Source organism: Protopterus annectens, chromosome 13.part0, assembly GCF_019279795.1.
Source record: "Protopterus annectens isolate FY-2018-M chromosome 13.part0, PAN1.0, whole genome shotgun sequence".
Lineage (NCBI taxonomy): Eukaryota > Metazoa > Chordata > Ceratodontiformes > Protopteridae > Protopterus > Protopterus annectens.
The window spans coordinates 1,276,752,190-1,276,771,853 of record NC_056747.1 but is presented as its reverse complement, the minus strand read 5'-3'; the positions used below and the strand labels follow the sequence as shown (position 1 = coordinate 1,276,771,853).

General features: G+C 41.7%; 6 non-coding genes across 6 annotated transcripts; all 6 read left to right on the top strand.

Moving 5' to 3' along the window:
* The first annotated feature begins 2,120 nt into the window (after nt 1-2,120).
* Nucleotides 2,121-2,192, top strand: TRNAC-GCA. Its single transcript has one exon. It is a non-coding gene; the product is annotated as a tRNA-Cys (tRNA).
* A 2,309-nt stretch (nt 2,193-4,501) lies between these two features.
* On the top strand, nt 4,502-4,573 carry TRNAC-GCA. Its single transcript has one exon. It is a non-coding gene; the product is annotated as a tRNA-Cys (tRNA).
* A 2,309-nt stretch (nt 4,574-6,882) lies between these two features.
* TRNAC-GCA lies at nt 6,883-6,954 on the top strand. Its single transcript has one exon. It is a non-coding gene; the product is annotated as a tRNA-Cys (tRNA).
* A 2,300-nt stretch (nt 6,955-9,254) lies between these two features.
* Nucleotides 9,255-9,326, top strand: TRNAC-GCA. Its single transcript has one exon. It is a non-coding gene; the product is annotated as a tRNA-Cys (tRNA).
* A 2,262-nt stretch (nt 9,327-11,588) lies between these two features.
* TRNAC-GCA lies at nt 11,589-11,660 on the top strand. Its single transcript has one exon. It is a non-coding gene; the product is annotated as a tRNA-Cys (tRNA).
* Nucleotides 11,661-18,004: 6,344 nt separating this feature from the next.
* On the top strand, nt 18,005-18,076 carry TRNAC-GCA. Its single transcript has one exon. It is a non-coding gene; the product is annotated as a tRNA-Cys (tRNA).
* Nucleotides 18,077-19,664: the final 1,588 nt, after the last annotated feature.

Below are 19,664 nucleotides of genomic sequence, written 5' to 3'. Positions count from 1 at the left end.
GTCTGTGTCCCCAAGTGTTTTACATGTCCGGGACCTAGTTTCAATAGGATCTCTAACAAATGGTTTTAGTGTTCTTGTGACTTCAGGATAACGTGGAGGTGGACCAGCTTGTCCTCCTGCTTCATATCCTGAAAAAGGCATCGGAGGGGGCGGAGGAGGAGGGGCCGTTGCTATTACTGTATTATTATCCTCTTTGTCTAAAAATGACGTTTTAGCATTTTTAGTTTTTTATTCCCTTCGGTTTACTTCCTCAATCCACCTGTGTGCCTGAGGAAAGCCTAATCGCTGTTATTTTTTTGCCTAACCTTCTGCGTCAGATTTAAGCTGTTTTAAAAGTTTAACTAATGAAATCTTATTTAATTTACCGTCAAATCCGTATCTGTTAACCCATTTTGTATAATGCCTTACATTATCAGCCCGTTGTAATTGCATATATTTTGCGTCTTCAGTTAGGGGCGGATCTCGTGAGTTTTTAGTGCACTGATTTCCCATTCTAAAAGAAAATGTTATGTAACCCTTTTCACCACGTGGTATTTCAGTTCCTTACACAGTTTATCTAGAATAACTGCCTACCTTATTCTGTTTCCCTGATCTCTGACAAAATATAGAGTAATTTCCTTTTGTCCCTGATCTGTATAACAAATTTCTGACAATGACATTTACTGTAACCTAGTCCCTGATCTAAAACAGAAAAAAAGCAAATATCTTCCTACCTGAGCCTCCTGGGTCGACCAGTTCGAGACCGCTCTTCGGCCGCAGATCAGAAAGTGGCCAGCCTCTCAAAACGACAATTCAGTCGGAGGTCTTTGTATTTCAAGAAGAACCGTTTCAGTAGCTTCTCCTGCGCAGTATTCGACCACCGGTACACTCTGATCTGTAGCTGTCTGAGGGCTTCCGTTTACCGAAGGACCAAACTGTTAAATAAAAAAAATGATAACAACACAGGAGGCTCAGATGCAAAAGTTTACTAGTGTACACCAGGAGGCAAAAAACCATACAAGTACAGAGTTTTGTCTGACATGATGCAGGAAATACACAATTTTATATAGGTTTAACACTCAAGCTGTGCCCACCTTACTGACGTGGTTAGTCACAGGGCACCTACATCACTATGGTCTACAATATTCTATTCATAAGAAAAAGCTGATATTATACATTTTAAGAGTTTTCCCATGGGAATAATACAGCCTTGCAAAGCACCTGGTCAGTTATAATGTCTTTCTGTAAATGTTACTCCTTCAAGGTTTCAGGCCTGCTCGAATACAATAGTTGGTTCAGTCTTGTAATATACTTCTTTGTTCTTATTGCAACATTACTTTAGCAGCTGTGTCTTATCTTGGTAACATTCACAACGCCAATTATCCCAGAGGAAGGAAGAAGATTTTCAATGCTTTATACATTTAATTTACTGACCCAGCAGATAATCATTAGTGAAAAACATAAGCTTGCTGAGCTGGCTACTGCCAGAGACAGAGTTCAAATACACTGCAGCTCCAAAGCTTCAAGCAATTACATGTAAAATCATTCTTATTGCCATATTGTAAATAGAATAAAATGCATTATATACTATTTGCTTTTAAACTAGCACTTTATATATGTTCAAATACATATTTTTCTAACACCTTTCTAGCATGGGTTGCATGTAAACAGGCCAAAAGAAATTGGTCCATTCTTTTTTCAATCTCTACTTTTAAACACTGCCACCTGTTCTAAATAATAATAAAAGAAATGTGCTCACACAGAGTCTGTTTTGCTGTTAAGAACCGGCGAACATGGGTGCAGTGGCCTCAGGTTCTCTGAAGTAAGGGAGCTTCTTGTGCAAAAGAACCTATGTTATTTACTGAAAAAATAACGAGTCTAAAAGCTGTTTCTCTTTACAATGTCACTGGAATTTGTAACAGAAAACATGAGCCGTCTCTGCTGCATGCTTGGCAAAAAGATATCTGCATGGTAATTTCGTAAATGTACGGAGAAAGAAAATGTACACACATGACTTTTGTGCTGACTGTTCATTATGCTACTGTAAGTTGTTCCTGTCAACATCTGTAAACAGATCATCAGGAAGTAGGAACTATTACTGAGTTACTTCAGCAGAGCAGAGAGTCACCTTTATGTGTAATGGGGGTATAGCTCAGTGGTAGAGCATTTGACTGCAGATCAAGAGGTCCCTGGTTCAAATCCGGGTGCCCCCTGAAAGGGTGGCTTTTTCCACACATAGGCCTTGTTTTCACTGGCTATGCTTTCAAAGAAAGTTAAGCCAGATAGCTGCCACACCATAAAATGCCAGTGTTCCCTCACTCTCCGCTTGATTAATTGCCAGGATCTCAGAAGGTGCAGGTCATGCAATACGACAATTGCAGATACTATATACAACCCGTGTGGCATGCTCCCTGCTCATCTTCACCTTTTTCCATGAAGAATTCTCAGCCATTTTGTTCTCTCAGTTCCAATCTTATTTGACTTCTTCACTCAAGTGCTACAAAAGAAGCTGTCCAAGACACTCTTCTAAAGTTTTTCTCTACGTATTCCCTGCCTTGCAAATGACACCCTGAAATTCTGACAATAGATTGTGGAAACAAGATCACATGAAGGTAAGAAAGCCAAGGTGCCCTGACCCTCTTCATCAAAAGAGTTGTCTGCTACTTTAAACTTTTTCCCATCAGCCTCAGATGAAGCTAGTCACATGAGGGGTATAACATTCGTAATTCAGGTTTTGAAGCTCAGGTGGCTCTTCTGACTGAATTGCAATATATGATGTCACACTGCCATTCATAACTGTCCTGTCAGTGGGACAGAGTTCTTTAGAAAAGTACATATTCTTAGATAAGTTCCTAGAGGAAACACCTGGAACATCTTTATCTTGAAAACTGAGGCAGTGTTTCTTATGCTTAGTAGAATCATGCTGCTCAAAATAGTTTGACGACCCCTTCTGAAGTTTGGTCCTGCAACTATTTGCTGAGTGTAGATTACTACAATCAGATTGACTACTATTCGAAGAAAACAAATAAGACTGACACTTTTTCTGTCAGTTAGTCTTGACGTAACGACTACTTTCTGAAGTTTTCACCACTAAAACATCTCCAATAACTTGGAAAAATGGCCCCCTGTATCAATGTCACAAGACAGACCTACTTTTGTTAATGTTCTGTTTCTCCAGTCCTTAATGCTTCCTCAGTGACACACAATGACCCCAAAGTTCATTTCGCTCTCCAAGTAATGCTGATTGAACTGTATATTTGCATTAAAATATTCAAATTAAGGACTCTGATGTAGGGCCACAAATTACACCGTGGAAGGCAGCTCCTTCTACATTTTCATTGATGGTAGTTGACAAAAGAACTCTGTAGCCCTTTCAACTAAACTTCTCTCTCTCTCTCTCTCTCTCTCTCTCTCTCTCTCTCTCTCTCTCTCTCTCTCTCTCTCTCTCTCTCTCTCTCTCTCTCTCTCTCTCTCTCTCTCTCTCTCTCTCTCTCTCTCTCTCTCTCTCTCTCCACCCGCCCCACCGGTACTCAATCTATCTCTCTTTCCCTGCCTGCTATTTCTTGATAATAAATAACTCCTTTTCTTGCACTTAACTGATCTCACTTTTTAGGTGTCTCTTTAAAGTTTTTTTTCTTCCCAGCTACACTCTTCTTGCTTCGTTCTTTGATGTAAAAAAACTTTCTCTCTCACAGGGCTACCCCAAACCACATTGACAGGTCTTGACTTTTTCCACCCTTTCTCCCTAACTGCCCTATGTGCTACATCACGACCTGCGCCTTGTCACTGGGATACATGTACTACTGTGTACACATCCACAGTAAGGAAATATAAAATTAACCCTTACATTTACCCGGACAAAGGCCAATTAATTTCTAACATGGAGTATATGTATTGATAGCCTGATTCAGAAGATCACAGGTCTCTATCACTGAGCCATTTCACTATATGCAAAATCATGGTTCTGTACACAAAACTGTGGACAAGCTTACAAACTTGGTGGTGCCTTGAAGGCAGACAGACCTTTCTAGCATGGGTTGCATGTAAACAGGCCAAAAGAAATTGGTCCATTCTTTTTTCAATCTCTACTTTTAAACACTGCCACCTGTTCTAAATAATAATAAAAGAAATGTGCTCACACAGAGTCTGTTTTGCTGTTAAGAACCGGCGAACATGGGTGCAGTGGCCTCAGGTTCTCTGAAGTAAGGGAGCTTCTTGTGCAAAAGAACCTATGTTATTTACTGAAAAAATAACGAGTCTAAAAGCTGTTTCTCTTTACAATGTCACTGGAATTTGTAACAGAAAACATGAGCCGTCTCTGCTGCATGCTTGGCAAAAAGATATCTGCATGGTAATTTCGTAAATGTACGGAGAAAGAAAATGTACACACATGACTTCTGTGCTGACTGTTCATTATGCTACTGTAAGTTGTTCCTGTCAACATCTGTAAACAGATCATCAGGAAGTAGGAACTCTTACTGAGTTACTTCAGCAGAGCAGAGAGTCACCTTTCTGTGTCAAATGGGGTATAGCTCAGTGGTAGAGCATTTGACTGCAGATCAAGAGGTCCCTGGTTCAAATCCGGGTGCCCCCTGAAAGGGTGGCTTTTTCCACACATAGGCCTTGTTTTCACTGGCTATGCTTTCAAAGAAAGTTAAGCCAGATAGCTGCCACACCATAAAATGCCAGTGTTCCCTCACTCTCCGCTTGATTAATTGCCAGGATCTCAGAAGGTGCAGGTCATGCAATACAACAATTGCAGATGCTATATACAACCCCTGTGGCATGCTCCCTGCTCATCTTCACCTTTTTCCATGAAGAATTCTCAGACATTTTGTTCTCTCAGTTCCAATCTTATTTGACTTCTTCACTCAAGTGCTACAAAAGAAGCTGTCCAAGACACTCTTCTAAAGTTCTTCTCTACGTATTCTCTGCCTTGCAAATGACACCCTGAAATTCTGACAATAGATTGTGGAAACAAGATCACATGAAGGTAAGAAAGCCAAGGTGCCCTGACCCTCTTCATCAAAAGAGTTGTCTGCTACTTTAAACTTCTTCCCATCAGCCTCAGATGAAGCTAGTCACATGAGGGGTATAACATTCGTAATTCAGGTTTTGAAGCTCAGGTGGCTCTTCTGACTGAATTGCAATATATGATGTCACACTGCCATTCATAACTGTCCTGTCAGTGGGACAGAGTTCTTTAGAAAAGTACATATTCTTAGATAAGTTCCTAGAGGAAACACCTGGAACATCTTTATCTTGAAAACTGAGGCAGTGTTTCTTATGCTTAGTAGAATCATGCTGCTCAAAATAGTTTGACGACCCTTCTGAAGTTTGGTCCTGCAACTATTTGCTGAGTGTAGATTACTACAATCAGATTGACTACTATTCGAAGAAAACAAATAAGACTGACACTTTTTCTGTCAGTTAGTCTTGACGTAACGACTACGACTACTTTCTGAAGTTTTCACCAATAAAACATCTCCACTAACTTGGAAAAATGGCCCCCTGTATCAATGTCACAAGACAGACCTACTTTTGTTAATGTTCTGTTTCTCCAGTCCTTAATGCTTCCTCAGTGACACACAATGACCCCAAAGTTCATTTCGCTTTCCAAGTAATGCTGATTGAACTGTATATTTGCATTAAAATATTCAAATTAAGGACTCTGATGTAGGGCCACAAATTACACCGTGGAAGGCAGCTCCTTCTACATTTTCATTGATGGTAGTTGACAAAAGAACTCTGTAGCCCTTTCAACTAAACTTCTCTCTCTCTCTCTCTCTCTCTCTCTCTCTCTCTCTCTCTCTCTCTCTCTCTCTCTCTCTCTCTCTCTCTCTCTCTCTCTCTCTCTCTCTCTCTCTCTCTCTCTCTCTCTCTCTCTCTCTCTCTCTCTCCACCCCCCCCCCGTACTCAATCTATCTCTCTTTCCCTGCCTGCTATTTCTTGATAATAAATAACTCCTTTTCTTGCACTTAACTGATCTCACTTTTTAGGTGTCTCTTTAAAGATGTTTTTTCTTCCCAGCTACACTCTTCTTGCTTCATTCTTTGATGTAAAAAAATCTTCTCTCTCACAGGCCTACCCTAAACCACATTGACAGGTCTTTTTCCACCCTTTCTCCCTAACTGCCCTATGTGCTACATCACGACCTGCGCCTTGTCACTGGGATACATGTACTACTGTGTACACATCCACAGTAAGGAAATATAAAATTAACCCTTACATTTACCCGGACAAAGGCCAATTAATTTCTAACATGGAGTATATGTATTGATAGCCTGATTCAGAAGATCACAGGTCTCTATCACTGAGCCATTTCACTATATGCAAAATCATGGTTCTGTACACAAAACTGGGGACAAGCATATAAACTTGGTGGTGCCTTGAAGGCAGACAGACCTTTCTAGCATGGGTTGCATGTAAACAGGCCAAAAGAAATTGGTCCATTCTTTTTTCAATCTCTACTTTTAAACACTGCCACCTGTTCTAAATAATAATAAAAGAAATGTGCTCACACAGAGTCTGTTTTGCTGTTAAGAACCGGCGAACATGGGTGCAGTGGCCTCAGGTTCTCTGAAGTAAGGGAGCTTCTTGTGCAAAAGAACCTATGTTATTTACTGAAAAAATAACGAGTCTAAAAGCTGTTTCTCTTTACAATGTCACTGGAATTTGTAACAGAAAACATGAGCCGTCTCTGCTGCATGCTTGGCAAAAAGATATCTGCATGGTAATTTCGTAAATGTACGGAGAAAGAAAATGTACACACATGACTTCTGTGCTGACTGTTCATTATGCTACTGTAAGTTGTTCCTGTCAACATCTGTAAACAGATCATCAGGAAGTAGGAACTCTTACTGAGTTACTTCAGCAGAGCAGAGAGTCACCTTTGTGTCAAATGGGGGTATAGCTCAGTGGTAGAGCATTTGACTGCAGATCAAGAGGTCCCTGGTTCAAATCCGGGTGCCCCCTGAAAGGGTGGCTTTTTCCACACATAGGCCTTGTTTTCACTGGCTATGCTTTCAAAGAAAGTTAAGCCAGATAGCTGCCACACCATAAAATGCCAGTGTTCCCTCACTCTCCGCTTGATTAATTGCCAGGATCTCAGAAGGTGCAGGTCATGCAATACGACAATTGCAGATGCTATATACAACCCGTGTGGCATGCTCCCTGCTCATCTTCACCTTTTTCCATGAAGAATTCTCAGACATTTTGTTCTCTCAGTTCCAATCTTATTTGACTTCTTCACTCAAGTGCTACAAAAGAAGCTGTCCAAGACACTCTTCTAAAGTTCTTCTCTACGTATTCTCTGCCTTGCAAATGACACCCTGAAATTACGACAGTAGATTGTGGAAACAAGATCACATGAAGGTAAGAAAGCCAAGATGCCCTGACCCTCTTCATCAAAAGAGTTGTCTGCTACTTTAAACTTCTTCCCATCAGCCTCAGATGAAGCTAGTCACATGAGGGGTATAACATTCGTAATTCAGGTTTTGAAGCTCAGGTGGCTCTTCTGACTGATTTGCAATATATGATGTCACACTGGCATTCATAACTGTCCTGTCAGTGGGACAGAGTTCTTTAGAAAAGTACATATTCTTAGATAAGTTCCTAGAGGAAACACATGGAACATCTTTATCTTGAAAACTGAGGCAGTGTTTCTTATGCTTAGTAGAATCATGCTGCTCAAAATAGTTTGACGACCCCTTCTGAAATTTGGTCCTGCAACTATTTGCTGAGTGTAGATTACTACAATCAGATTGACTACTATTCGAAGAAAACAAATAAGACTGACACTTTTTCTGTCAGTTAGTCTTGACGTAACGACTACTTTCTGAAGTTTTCACCAATAAAACATCTCCACTAACTTGGAAAAATGGCCCCCTGTATCAATGTCACAAGACAGACCTACTTTTGTTAATGTTCTGTTTCTCCAGTCCTTAATGCTTCCTCAGTGACACACAATGACCCCAAAGTTCATTTCGCTCTCCAAGTAATGCTGATTGAACTGCACATTTGCATTAAAATATTCAAATTAAGGACTCTGATGTAGGGCCACAAATTACACCGTGGAAGGCAGCTCCTTCTACATTTTCAATGATGGTAGTTGACAAAAGAACTCTGTAGCACTTTCAACTAAACTTCTCTCTCTCTCTCTCTCTCTCTCTCTCTCTCTCTCTCTCTCTCTCTCTCTCTCTCTCTCTCTCTCTCTCTCTCTCTCTCTCTCTCTCTCTCTCTCTCTCTCTCTCTCTCTCTCTCTCCACCCCCCCCACCGGTACTCAATCTATCTCTCTTTCCCTGCCTGCTATTTCTTGATAATAAATAACTCCTTTTCTTGCACTTAACTGATCTCACTTTTTAGGTGTCTCTTTAAAGTTTTTTTTCTTCCCAGCTACACTCTTCTTGCTTCGTTCTTTGATGTAAAAAAACTTTCTCTCTCACAGGGCTACCCCAAACCACATTGACAGGTCTTGACTTTTTCCACCCTTTCTCCCTAACTGCCCTATGTGCTACATCACGACCTGCCCCTTGTCACTGGGATAGATGTACTACTGTGTACACATGCACAATAAGGAAATATAAAATTAACCCTTACATTTACCCGGACAAAGGCCAATTAATTTCTAACATGGAGTATATGTATTGATAGCCTGATTCAGAAGATCACAGGTCTCTATCACTGAGCCATTTCACTATATGCAAAATCATGGTTCTGTACACAAAACTGTGGACAAGCTTACAAACTTGGTGGTGCCTTGAAGGCAGACAGACCTTTCTAGCATGGGTTGCATGTAAACAGGCCAAAAGAAATTGGTCCATTCTTTTTTCAATCTCTACTTTTAAACACTGCCACCTGTTCTAAATAATAATAAAAGAAATGTGCTCACACAGAGTCTGTTTTGCTGTTAAGAACCGGCGAACATGGGTGCAGTGGCCTCAGGTTCTCTGAAGTAAGGGAGCTTCTTGTGCAAAAGAACCTATGTTATTTACTGAAAAAATAACGAGTCTAAAAGCTGTTTCTCTTTACAATGTCACTGGAATTTGTAACAGAAAACATGAGCCGTCTCTGCTGCATGCTTGGCAAAAAGATATCTGCATGGTAATTTCGTAAATGTACGGAGAAAGAAAATGTACACACATGACTTCTGTGCTGACTGTTCATTATGCTACTGTAAGTTGTTCCTGTCAACATCTGTAAACAGATCATCAGGAAGTAGGAACTCTTACTGAGTTACTTCAGCAGAGCAGAGAGTCACCTTTATGTGTCAAATGAGGGTATAGCTCAGTGGTAGAGCATTTGACTGCAGATCAAGAGGTCCCTGGTTCAAATCCGGGTGCCCCCTGAAAGGGTGGCTTTTTCCACACATAGGCCTTGTTTTCACTGGCTATGCTTTCAAAGAAAGTTAAGCCAGATAGCTGCCACACCATAAAATGCCAGTGTTCCCTCACTCTCCGCTTGATTAATTGCCAGGATCTCAGAAGGTGCAGGTCATGCAATACGACAATTGCAGATACTATATACAACCCATGTGGCATGCTCCCTGCTCATCTTCACCTTTTTCCATGAAGAATTCTCAGACATTTTGTTCTCTCAGTTCCAATCTTATTTGACTTCTTCACTCAAGTGCTACAAAAGAAGCTGTCCAAGACACTCTTCTAAAGTTCTTCTCTACGTATTCTCTGCCTTGCAAATGACACCCTGAAATTACGACAGTAGATTGTGGAAACAAGATCACATGAAGGTAAGAAAGCCAAGATGCCCTGACCCTCTTCATCAAAAGAGTTGTCTGCTACTTTAAACTTCTTCCCATCAGCCTCAGATGAAGCTAGTCACATGAGGGGTATAACATTCGTAATTCAGGTTTTGAAGCTCAGGTGGCTCTTCTGACTGATTTGCAATATATGATGTCACACTGGCATTCATAACTGTCCTGTCAGTGGGACAGAGTTCTTTAGAAAAGTACATATTCTTAGATAAGTTCCTAGAGGAAACACATGGAACATCTTTATCTTGAAAACTGAGGCAGTGTTTCTTATGCTTAGTAGAATCATGCTGCTCAAAATAGTTTGACGACCCCTTCTGAAATTTGGTCCTGCAACTATTTGCTGAGTGTAGATTACTACAATCAGATTGACTACTATTCGAAGAAAACAAATAAGACTGACACTTTTTCTGTCAGTTAGTCTTGACGTAACGACTACTTTCTGAAGTTTTCACCAATAAAACATCTCCACTAACTTGGAAAAATGGCCCCCTGTATCAATGTCACAAGACAGACCTACTTTTGTTAATGTTCTGTTTCTCCAGTCCTTAATGCTTCCTCAGTGACACACAATGACCCCAAAGTTCATTTCGCTCTCCAAGTAATGCTGATTGAACTGTATATTTGCATTAAAATATTCAAATTAAGGACTCTGATGTAGGGCCACAAATTACACCGTGGAAGGCAGCTCCTTCTACATTTTCATTGATGGTAGTTGACAAAAGAACTCTGTAGCCCTTTCAACTAAACTTCTCTCTCTCTCTCTCTCTCTCTCTCTCTCTCTCTCTCTCTCTCTCTCTCTCTCTCTCTCTCTCTCTCTCTCTCTCTCTCTCTCTCTCTCTCTCTCTCTCTCATTATCTCTCTTTCCCTGCCTGCTATTTCTTGATAATAAATAACTCCTTTTCTTGCACTTAACTGATCTCACTTTTTAGGTGTCTCTTTAAAGTTTTTTTTCTTCCCAGCTACACTCTTCTTGCTTCGTTCTTTGATGTAAAAAAACTTTCTCTCTCACAGGGCTACCCCAAACCACATTGACAGGTCTTGACTTTTTCCACCCTTTCTCCCTAACTGCCCTATGTGCTACATCACGACCTGCGCCTTGTCACTGGGATACATGTACTACTGTGTACACATCCACAGTAAGGAAATATAAAATTAACCCTTACATTTACCCGGACAAAGGCCAATTAATTTCTAACATGGAGTATATGTATTGATAGCCTGATTCAGAAGATCACAGGTCTCTATCACTGAGCCATTTCACTATATGCAAAATCATGGTTCTGTACACAAAACTGTGGACAAGCTTACAAACTTGGTGGTGCCTTGAAGGCAGACAGACCTTTCTAGCATGGGTTGCATGTAAACAGGCCAAAAGAAATTGGTCCATTCTTTTTTCAATCTCTACTTTTAAACACTGCCACCTGTTCTAAATAATAATAAAAGAAATGTGCTCACACAGAGTCTGTTTTGCTGTTAAGAACCGGCGAACATGGGTGCAGTGGCCTCAGGTTCTCTGAAGTAAGGGAGCTTCTTGTGCAAAAGAACCTATGTTATTTACTGAAAAAATAACGAGTCTAAAAGCTGTTTCTCTTTACAATGTCACTGGAATTTGTAACAGAAAACATGAGCCGTCTCTGCTGCATGCTTGGCAAAAAGATATCTGCATGGTAATTTCGTAAATGTACGGAGAAAGAAAATGTACACACATGACTTCTGTGCTGACTGTTCATTATGCTACTGTAAGTTGTTCCTGTCAACATCTGTAAACAGATCATCAGGAAGTAGGAACTCTTACTGAGTTACTTCAGCAGAGCAGAGAGTCACCTTTATGTGTCAAATGAGGGTATAGCTCAGTGGTAGAGCATTTGACTGCAGATCAAGAGGTCCCTGGTTCAAATCCGGGTGCCCCCTGAAAGGGTGGCTTTTTCCACACATAGGCCTTGTTTTCACTGGCTATGCTTTCAAAGAAAGTTAAGCCAGATAGCTGCCACACCATAAAATGCCAGTGTTCCCTCACTCTCCGCTTGATTAATTGCCAGGATCTCAGAAGGTGCAGGTCATGCAATACAACAATTGCAGATGCTATATACAACCCCTGTGGCATGCTCCCTGCTCACCTTCACCTTTTTCCATGAAGAATTCTCAGCCATTTTGTTCTCTCAGTTCCAATCTTATTTGACTTCTTCACTCAAGTGCTACAAAAGAAGCTGTCCAAGACACTCTTCTAAAGTTTTTCTCTACGTATTCCCTGCCTTGCAAATGACACCCTGAAATTCTGACAATAGATTGTGGAAACAAGATCACATGAAGGTAAGAAAGCCAAGGTGCCCTGACCCTCTTCATCAAAAGAGTTGTCTGCTACTTTAAACTTTTTCCCATCAGCCTCAGATGAAGCTAGTCACATGAGGGGTATAACATTCGTAATTCAGGTTTTGAAGCTCAGGTGGCTCTTCTGACTGAATTGCAATATATGATGTCACACTGCCATTCATAACTGTCCTGTCAGTGGGACAGAGTTCTTTAGAAAAGTACATATTCTTAGATAAGTTCCTAGAGGAAACACCTGGAACATCTTTATCTTGAAAACTGAGGCAGTGTTTCTTATGCTTAGTAGAATCATGCTGCTCAAAATAGTTTGACGACCCTTCTGAAGTTTGGTCCTGCAACTATTTGCTGAGTGTAGATTACTACAATCAGATTGACTACTATTCGAAGAAAACAAATAAGACTGACACTTTTTCTGTCAGTTAGTCTTGACGTAACGACTACTTTCTGAAGTTTTCACCAATAAAACATCTCCACTAACTTGGAAAAATGGCCCCCTGTATCAATGTCACAAGACAGACCTACTTTTGTTAATGTTCTGTTTCTCCAGTCCTTAATGCTTCCTCAGTGACACACAATGACCCCAAAGTTCATTTCGCTCTCCAAGTAATGCTGATTGAACTGTGTGTTTGCATTTCGTAGGTTCATAGGTGTGTACTAGGCTAATGGCCCTGGAGCCTTTACAAGCCTAACGCATAGGATTACCCTGGCATCATGTCCCTGACCTTAGTTCACAGTGCCTCCATCAAGTAGAGCCACTTGGGTCAGCTCCGGGTGATTTTTCTATTTCCCATCCACTCATCAAGATTTCTCTTGATGTGGGCCAGTAAGGTGCTCTGTTTGACATGTATGGGAAGTCTAGTCCATAGCATGGGCAGTCTCTAGATTATGAACCTGTCCCTCCGGCATGTTCTGTTAATTGTGGAAATGAGGTTGAGGTCTCTGGAGTGCTCCTGTGGAGGGATTGGGATTTCTTTAGATGCAGAATTTCTAACAGAGCTGGGTGAGACATGCCTTTATAAGTCAAGCAGAGATCGCCTTTAAGTAGGTGATATGAGACAGGGAATAGTTGGAGTTTTTTGAGTCTGTCCATATAGCAGAAGTGTTTAAAGCCTAGGATCCTCTTTGTGAGGTACTTTTTTGGCCTCTCCAGTGTTGCAGGTGTCTAGTGAGGTACATGCCAAATGGGGCATTGTACATGATGATTGGCCTAATAAGGGGAGAGTATAGGGAGACAATGACCTCTTTCATCCTGAATTCAAAACCCTTGGTAATGAGATGTGCCACATAGAAGGACTTTCTGACCACAGTGGCAATATGGTGGTCAAATGTGAGGTTGCTGTAAACCTGTGTTCCCAGATCTCTTATAATGCCTTCTGTGTTCAGTGGACTACCATTGATGTGGTAATTCATGGGAACTGGGTTTTTCCCAAAGGGGATGGCGACACATACATTGAGGTTAAAGCCATGGTTCTAACAATAGTCATTGGTCTCACTGAGGCCTTTCTGTAGGATGTCAACATCACTTGGGGATATAATAATAGCTCCCAGCTTGCAATTAGCTGTGAACTTTGCCAGCCAGAGTCCCTTCGTGTTGGCCTGGACTTCAGAGAAGTAGATACCAAACAGGAGAGGTCCCAGGACCGAATCCTGTGGGACTCCACTCATGACTTGTCAGCAGTCTGACTTGGAGTCAGCTACTTTCACACTGTGGGTTCTTTCTGTGAGCCAGTTTGCAACTCACTTAGTGATATATGGGTTGATGCCTAGCTTAGTGAGATTTTCTATGATTCCTGAGTGGGGAATTGTATCAAAGGCCTTGGCCAGATCAAGGTAGTCTGTATGAACCACCTTGCCTTCATCCACAGCTCTGGTGACTGACTCCAAGAAGTCAACCAGGTTGAGGAGGCACGATCCACCTTTCACAAAACCAAACTGTGTGGGATCCAGAATTTGGAGATTCCCTATATCCTTGTTTATTAGGCCCATGATGATGCGTTCCATGGCTTTGCATATCAGACTCATCAGGCTAATGTGGTGAAAGTTCTCAGGGTCTGTATTCGATCCTCCTTTGTGGAGAAGGATGACTGTAGTAGTGCTCCATTTAGCAGAGGTGAGGCTGTGATTGAATAGGGCACACAGGTGAGGTGCCAGTTCACTCTGTAGTTCATGTAGAACATAGCCAGGGATATTGCCAGGTCCCATAGAAGCTGTATTCTTGGCCTTGGACAGCGCTGTTGTAACCTGTGCAGCAGTAATACTGGGTGCCTGGAAATCTGCTGGCATTGTAATTGTACCTTTGGGGGGGGTAAAGTTGGCACTGAATCTGTTGGCCAGTACATTGGCAATATCTGTTGGCTTGGTATAGGAGGTACCATTGTGCAGTAGCTCAGAGCAAATCTGGGTATTGCCATGGAGATTCTTTACATAACTATAGAAGGCCTTGTGGTTGTATTTACTATCTGCTGCAATTCTGTTTTCATAGCTAGCTTTAGGGGGTTTGATGAGAGGGATCTCAACTTTTTGTTGAGGTTGATAAGGGAGTTTTTCCAGTCTTGGGACTTCACCTTATTCTGCATCAGTTTCCTCCTTCTGTTGTAGAGGTTGTTTATGGCAGTGGACCACCAGATTGGCTTCCTTTTTTTTGGAGGAGAGCATCTTGGTTCTATTCGGTATGGTGAGATCCATGCATTTCTGTAGGTGTTCGTACAGTGCATTGGTGTATGATTTGGAGGTCATGAAACTCTTCTCCATTTCTCCATTTGCATGGGTGCCATGAAGTTAGCCACCTGTTTTTAGGAGCCCAAAGTTAGCTTTGGAGGAGTTTTTCATGGTGGTTACCTTTGTGGAGGGGGTTGGAGTGATGTGGATTTCCAACGTGATTAGTTTAAGGTTGGATCTAACCAGGGAGAAGTTGACTATTGGTGTAGAGCAACAGTCACCCATGTTAGTAATGACCAGGCCAAGGATTTTCCTACTTCTAGTGTGGGTAAGAATGAGCTGGACCAGGGCAATGGAATTAATGAATTTCAGGAAACGTTGGGCAGGTGTATTGGTACATGAGTAGTTTTCCCAGTTAATGCAGGGGTAGTTGAAGTTGCCCAGTATGAGAGTGTTAGGTTGGACCCTAATATTCTCCAGGGTGCTTAGGAACATGGAGTGTGAGTCTTGGGACATGGTTGGGGACCTATAGCAGGCTATGACCTAAATTGCTATCTTACCCAATGTTAGCTGCACCTGAAGTATCTCTGATGCATTATGTTGGGCTACCAGTCTGGAGGTGTGTGCATCCTTTATGAATATGGAAACACTACTGCCTTTGGAGCTTTGGGCCAAGTTCTGGGGCCAAAAGGTGTGGAATGAGTTATAGCCTGGTATTGCAGGGGTGCTTTCTGCTGCTTTGATCCAGGTCTGTGTTACAGCACAAATGTCGATGTTCTCCATTCTAAGAAGTGCTTCAAAGGAGTGCATTTTGAGATTTAGACTTCTAGCATTGAGCAGCATGACCCTCAGATTGCATTTGTTTGTAGCTGTTATGGTGGTAATTTGGTATTTGGAACACAGCTTAAAAAAGGCACTATAGGGGTGGCAAGAGCCTTGGCCAGTAAACAGAAGCCCAGGGGTGACAAATGCAGGCCATCTCTGGCAAAGCATTGAGGTCTGTCAATCATGTCATGCCAGGTAGACAGATACGTGATCCCCTTAGAATGACACCAGAAACTTAGCCAATTGTTGAAATCAATAATTTTCTGCTTGTACTGAGGTATCATTCTGGGTGATGGTAGGAAGCTGCTCAGGGCTAAGGTCATAACCGCCTGGGCTACACAATCCGACAGCTCCTCCAAGTCTCCTTTCATGTAGTCCAGGGAAGTACATCTCAGGTTATTCACACCCACATGTACAATGACAGAGTCATATTTGTACCTGTTGTTGAGGGACCTCTGTGCGTGCGTTAAGTGGCAGATCCTGGCACCTGACAGGCAGCTGACTGTTACTTTCTCCTTATTCAACCTTGTGAGTGGGACATCAGTGTGCCTCACTATCGAGTCACCTATGACTAGTGTGTTGGGCATGCTGTTTTGCCTTAGGACTTTGGTTGGGTGGCACACTGTTTAAGAGAGTTATGTGTCTCATGATTAGTGTTGTGTTGTGGTGGTTGAGTGCATTTCTGCCTTGGAGGTCTCTACTGTTTGGGTAGATTTTTGTTGAAAGCCTCTGTGAAGGTGGGTGTGTGGTTTGTGTTTTTATGTGAAGGCAGTGCTGGTGTGTGTTCTGGAGGGCTATGTGTTCTATGTGGTGTGGTCCAAGTGTTGACCTTCTCTGCTTGAACAGCTATTCCAGTGTTGGCTGGAGAGTGAGTGGCTTCCAATTTGGATATATAAGTGCATCTCTAGCAAGTCTGAGTGTTGGGAGGTAAGAGGAGAGAGTTGTCAGTGTACATTGGGCAGTTGCTACATTCCCTCAGGATGCCCAAGTTCACCAGTTAATAGGAGAAATCACAGGGAACTGACCTTTAGACATGCCTGAAGGGGTGGACATTTATAATAAGTACTGGAGCTGTTACCTTGTAGAACGTTTAGATATGGTAGTACTTTTTGTGTGCTGCAATAATTGCTGCAAGAAATCTGGTAAATTGCTAGACTAATAAGCTAGTAAAAGTGCAGGAGAGAAGAGAACTAGCAGATCTAAGGGAAAAATTGAAGAGCAGACATTTAAATTAAGCACTCTGATGTAGGACCACAACTTACACTGTGGAAGGCAGCTTACTCTACATTTGCAATGATGGTAGTCCAGAAAAGAACTCTGTAGCTTCTCATCTGCAGTTAAAAGCACTACATTTCAACAAAATCTCTCTCTCTCTCTCCCTCTCTCTCTCTTTCTCTTCCTCCCTTCCATGTTCTTCTAACACTATAATGTCTCTCTCCACCTGTCCTTATAATCTGTCTGTCTCTCTCTCTCCCTGCCTGCTGTTTCTTGATAAAAAAGAACTCCTTTGTCTGTACTAAAATGATCTCACTTTTTAGATGTCTCTTTAAAGTTGTTGTTCCTTCCCATCTACACTCTCCTTGCTTCAAAGTATGATGCAAAAAACCTGCTCTCTCACAGGTCTGCCCCAAACCACATTGACAGGTCTTATTTCATTCCACCCTTGCTCCTTAACTGCCTTTGTGCTACAGCATGAACGGTGCCTTATCATGGTGATAGATGTACCGCTGTGTAAGCATGAACAATAAGGAAATATCACAATAGCCATTGCACTTGCCTGTAGAAAAGTCATTAAATAACTAACATGCAAGATGTGTAATGAGAGTCTGATTCAGAAGATCACATGACTCTATCACTGTGCCATTTGTCTATACACAAAAACAGTTCTGTACACAAAACAGTGGACAAACTTTCAAACTTGCTGGTGGCTTGAAGACAGAGAAATCTGTCTAGGATGGGTCGCATGTAAACTGGCCGAAAGAAATTGGTCCAGTCTTGCTATCAATTTCTACTTTTAAACACTGCCACCTGTTCTAAATAATAATAAAAGAAATGTGCTCAAACAGAGTCTGTTTTGCTGTTAAGAACCGGCGAACATGGGTGCAGTGGCCTCAGGTTCTCTGAAGTAAGGGAGCTTCTTGTGCAAAAGAACCTATGTTATTTACTGAAAAAATAATGAGTCTAAAAGCTGTTTCTCTTTACAATGTCACTGGAATTTGTAACAAAAAACATGAGCCGTCAATGCTGCATGCTTGGCAAAAAGATATCTGCATGGTAATTTCGTAAATGTACGGAGAAAGAAAATGTACACACATGACTTCTGTGCTGACTGTTCATTATGCTACTGTAAGTTGTTCCTGTCAACATCTGTAAACAGATCATCAGGAAGTAGGAACTCTTACTGAGTTACTTCAGCAGAGCAGAGAGTCACCTTTGTGTCAAATGGAGGTATAGCTCAGTGGTAGAGCATTTGACTGCAGATCAAGAGGTCCCCGGTTCAAAGCCGGATGCCCCCTAAAAGGGTGGCTTTTTCCACACATAGGCCTTGTTTTCACTGGCTATGCTTTCAAAGAAAGTTAAGCCAGGTAGCTGCCACACCATAAAATGCCAGTGTTCCCTCAATCTCCGCTTGATTAATTGCCAGGATCTCAGAAGGTGCAGGTCATGCAATGCGACTATTGCAGATACTATATACAACCCGTGTGGCATACTCCCTGCTCATCTTCACCTTTTTCCATGCCGAATTCTCAGCCATTTTGTTCTCTCAGTTCCAATCGAATTTGACTTCTTCACTCAAGTGCTACAAAAGAAGCTGTCCAAGACACTCCTCTAAAGTTTTTCTCTACGTATTCTCTGCCTTGCAAATGACACCCTGAAATTATGACAATAGATTGTGGAAACAAGATCACATGAAGGTAAGAAAGCCAAGGTGCCCTGACCCTCTTCATCAAAAGAGTTGTCTGTTACTTTAAACTTCTTCCCATCAGCCTCAGATGAAGCTAGTCAGATGAGGGGTATAACATTCGTAATTCAGGTTTTGAAGCTCAGGTGGCTCTTCTGACTGATTTGCAATATATGATGTCACACTGCCATTCATAACTGTCCTGTCAGTGGGACAGAGTTCTTTAGAAAAGTACATATTCTTAGATAAGTTCCTAGAGGAAACACCTGGAACATCTCTATCTTGAAAACTGAGGCAGTGTTTCTTATGCTTAGTAGAATCATGCTGCTCAAAATAGTTTGACGACCCCTTCTGAAATTTGGTCCTGCAACTATTTGCTGAGTGTAGATTACTACAATCAGATTGACTACTATTCGAAGAAAACAAATAAGACTGACACTTTTTCTGTCAGTTAGTCTTGACGTAACGACTACTTTCTGAAGTTTTCACCACTAAAACGTCTCCACTAACTTGGAAAAAGGGCCTCCTGTCTCAATGTCACAAGACAGACCTACTTTTGGGAATGTTCTGTTTCTCCAGTCCTTAATGCTTCCTCAGTGACACACTATGACCCCAAAGTTCATTTCGCTCTCCAAGTAATGCTGATTGAACTGTACATTTGCATTAAAATATTCAAATTAAGGACTCTGATGTAGGGCCACAAATTACACCGTGGAAGGCAGCTCCTTCTACATTTTCAATGATGGTAGTTGACAAAAGAACTCTGTAGCCCTTTCAACTAAACTTCTCTCTCTCTCTCTCTCTCTCTCTCTCTCTCTCTCTCTCTCTCTCTCTCTCTCCGGTACTCAATCTCTCTCTCTCTCTCTCTCTCCATTCCCCCCCCACACACACACACACACACCGGTCCTCAATCTATCTCTCTTTCCCTGCCTGCTATTTCTTGATAATAAATAACTCCTTTTCTTGCACTTAACTGATCTCACTTTTTAGGTGTCTCTTTAAAGTTGTTTTTTCTTCCCAGCTACACTCTTCTTGCTTCATTCTTTGATGTAAAAAAATCTTCTCTCTCACAGGGCTACCCCAAACCACATTGACAGGTCTTGACTTTTTCCACCCTTTCTCCCTAACTGCCCTATGTGCTACATCACGACCTGCGCCTTGTCACTGGGATAGATGTACTACTGTGTACACATGCACAATAA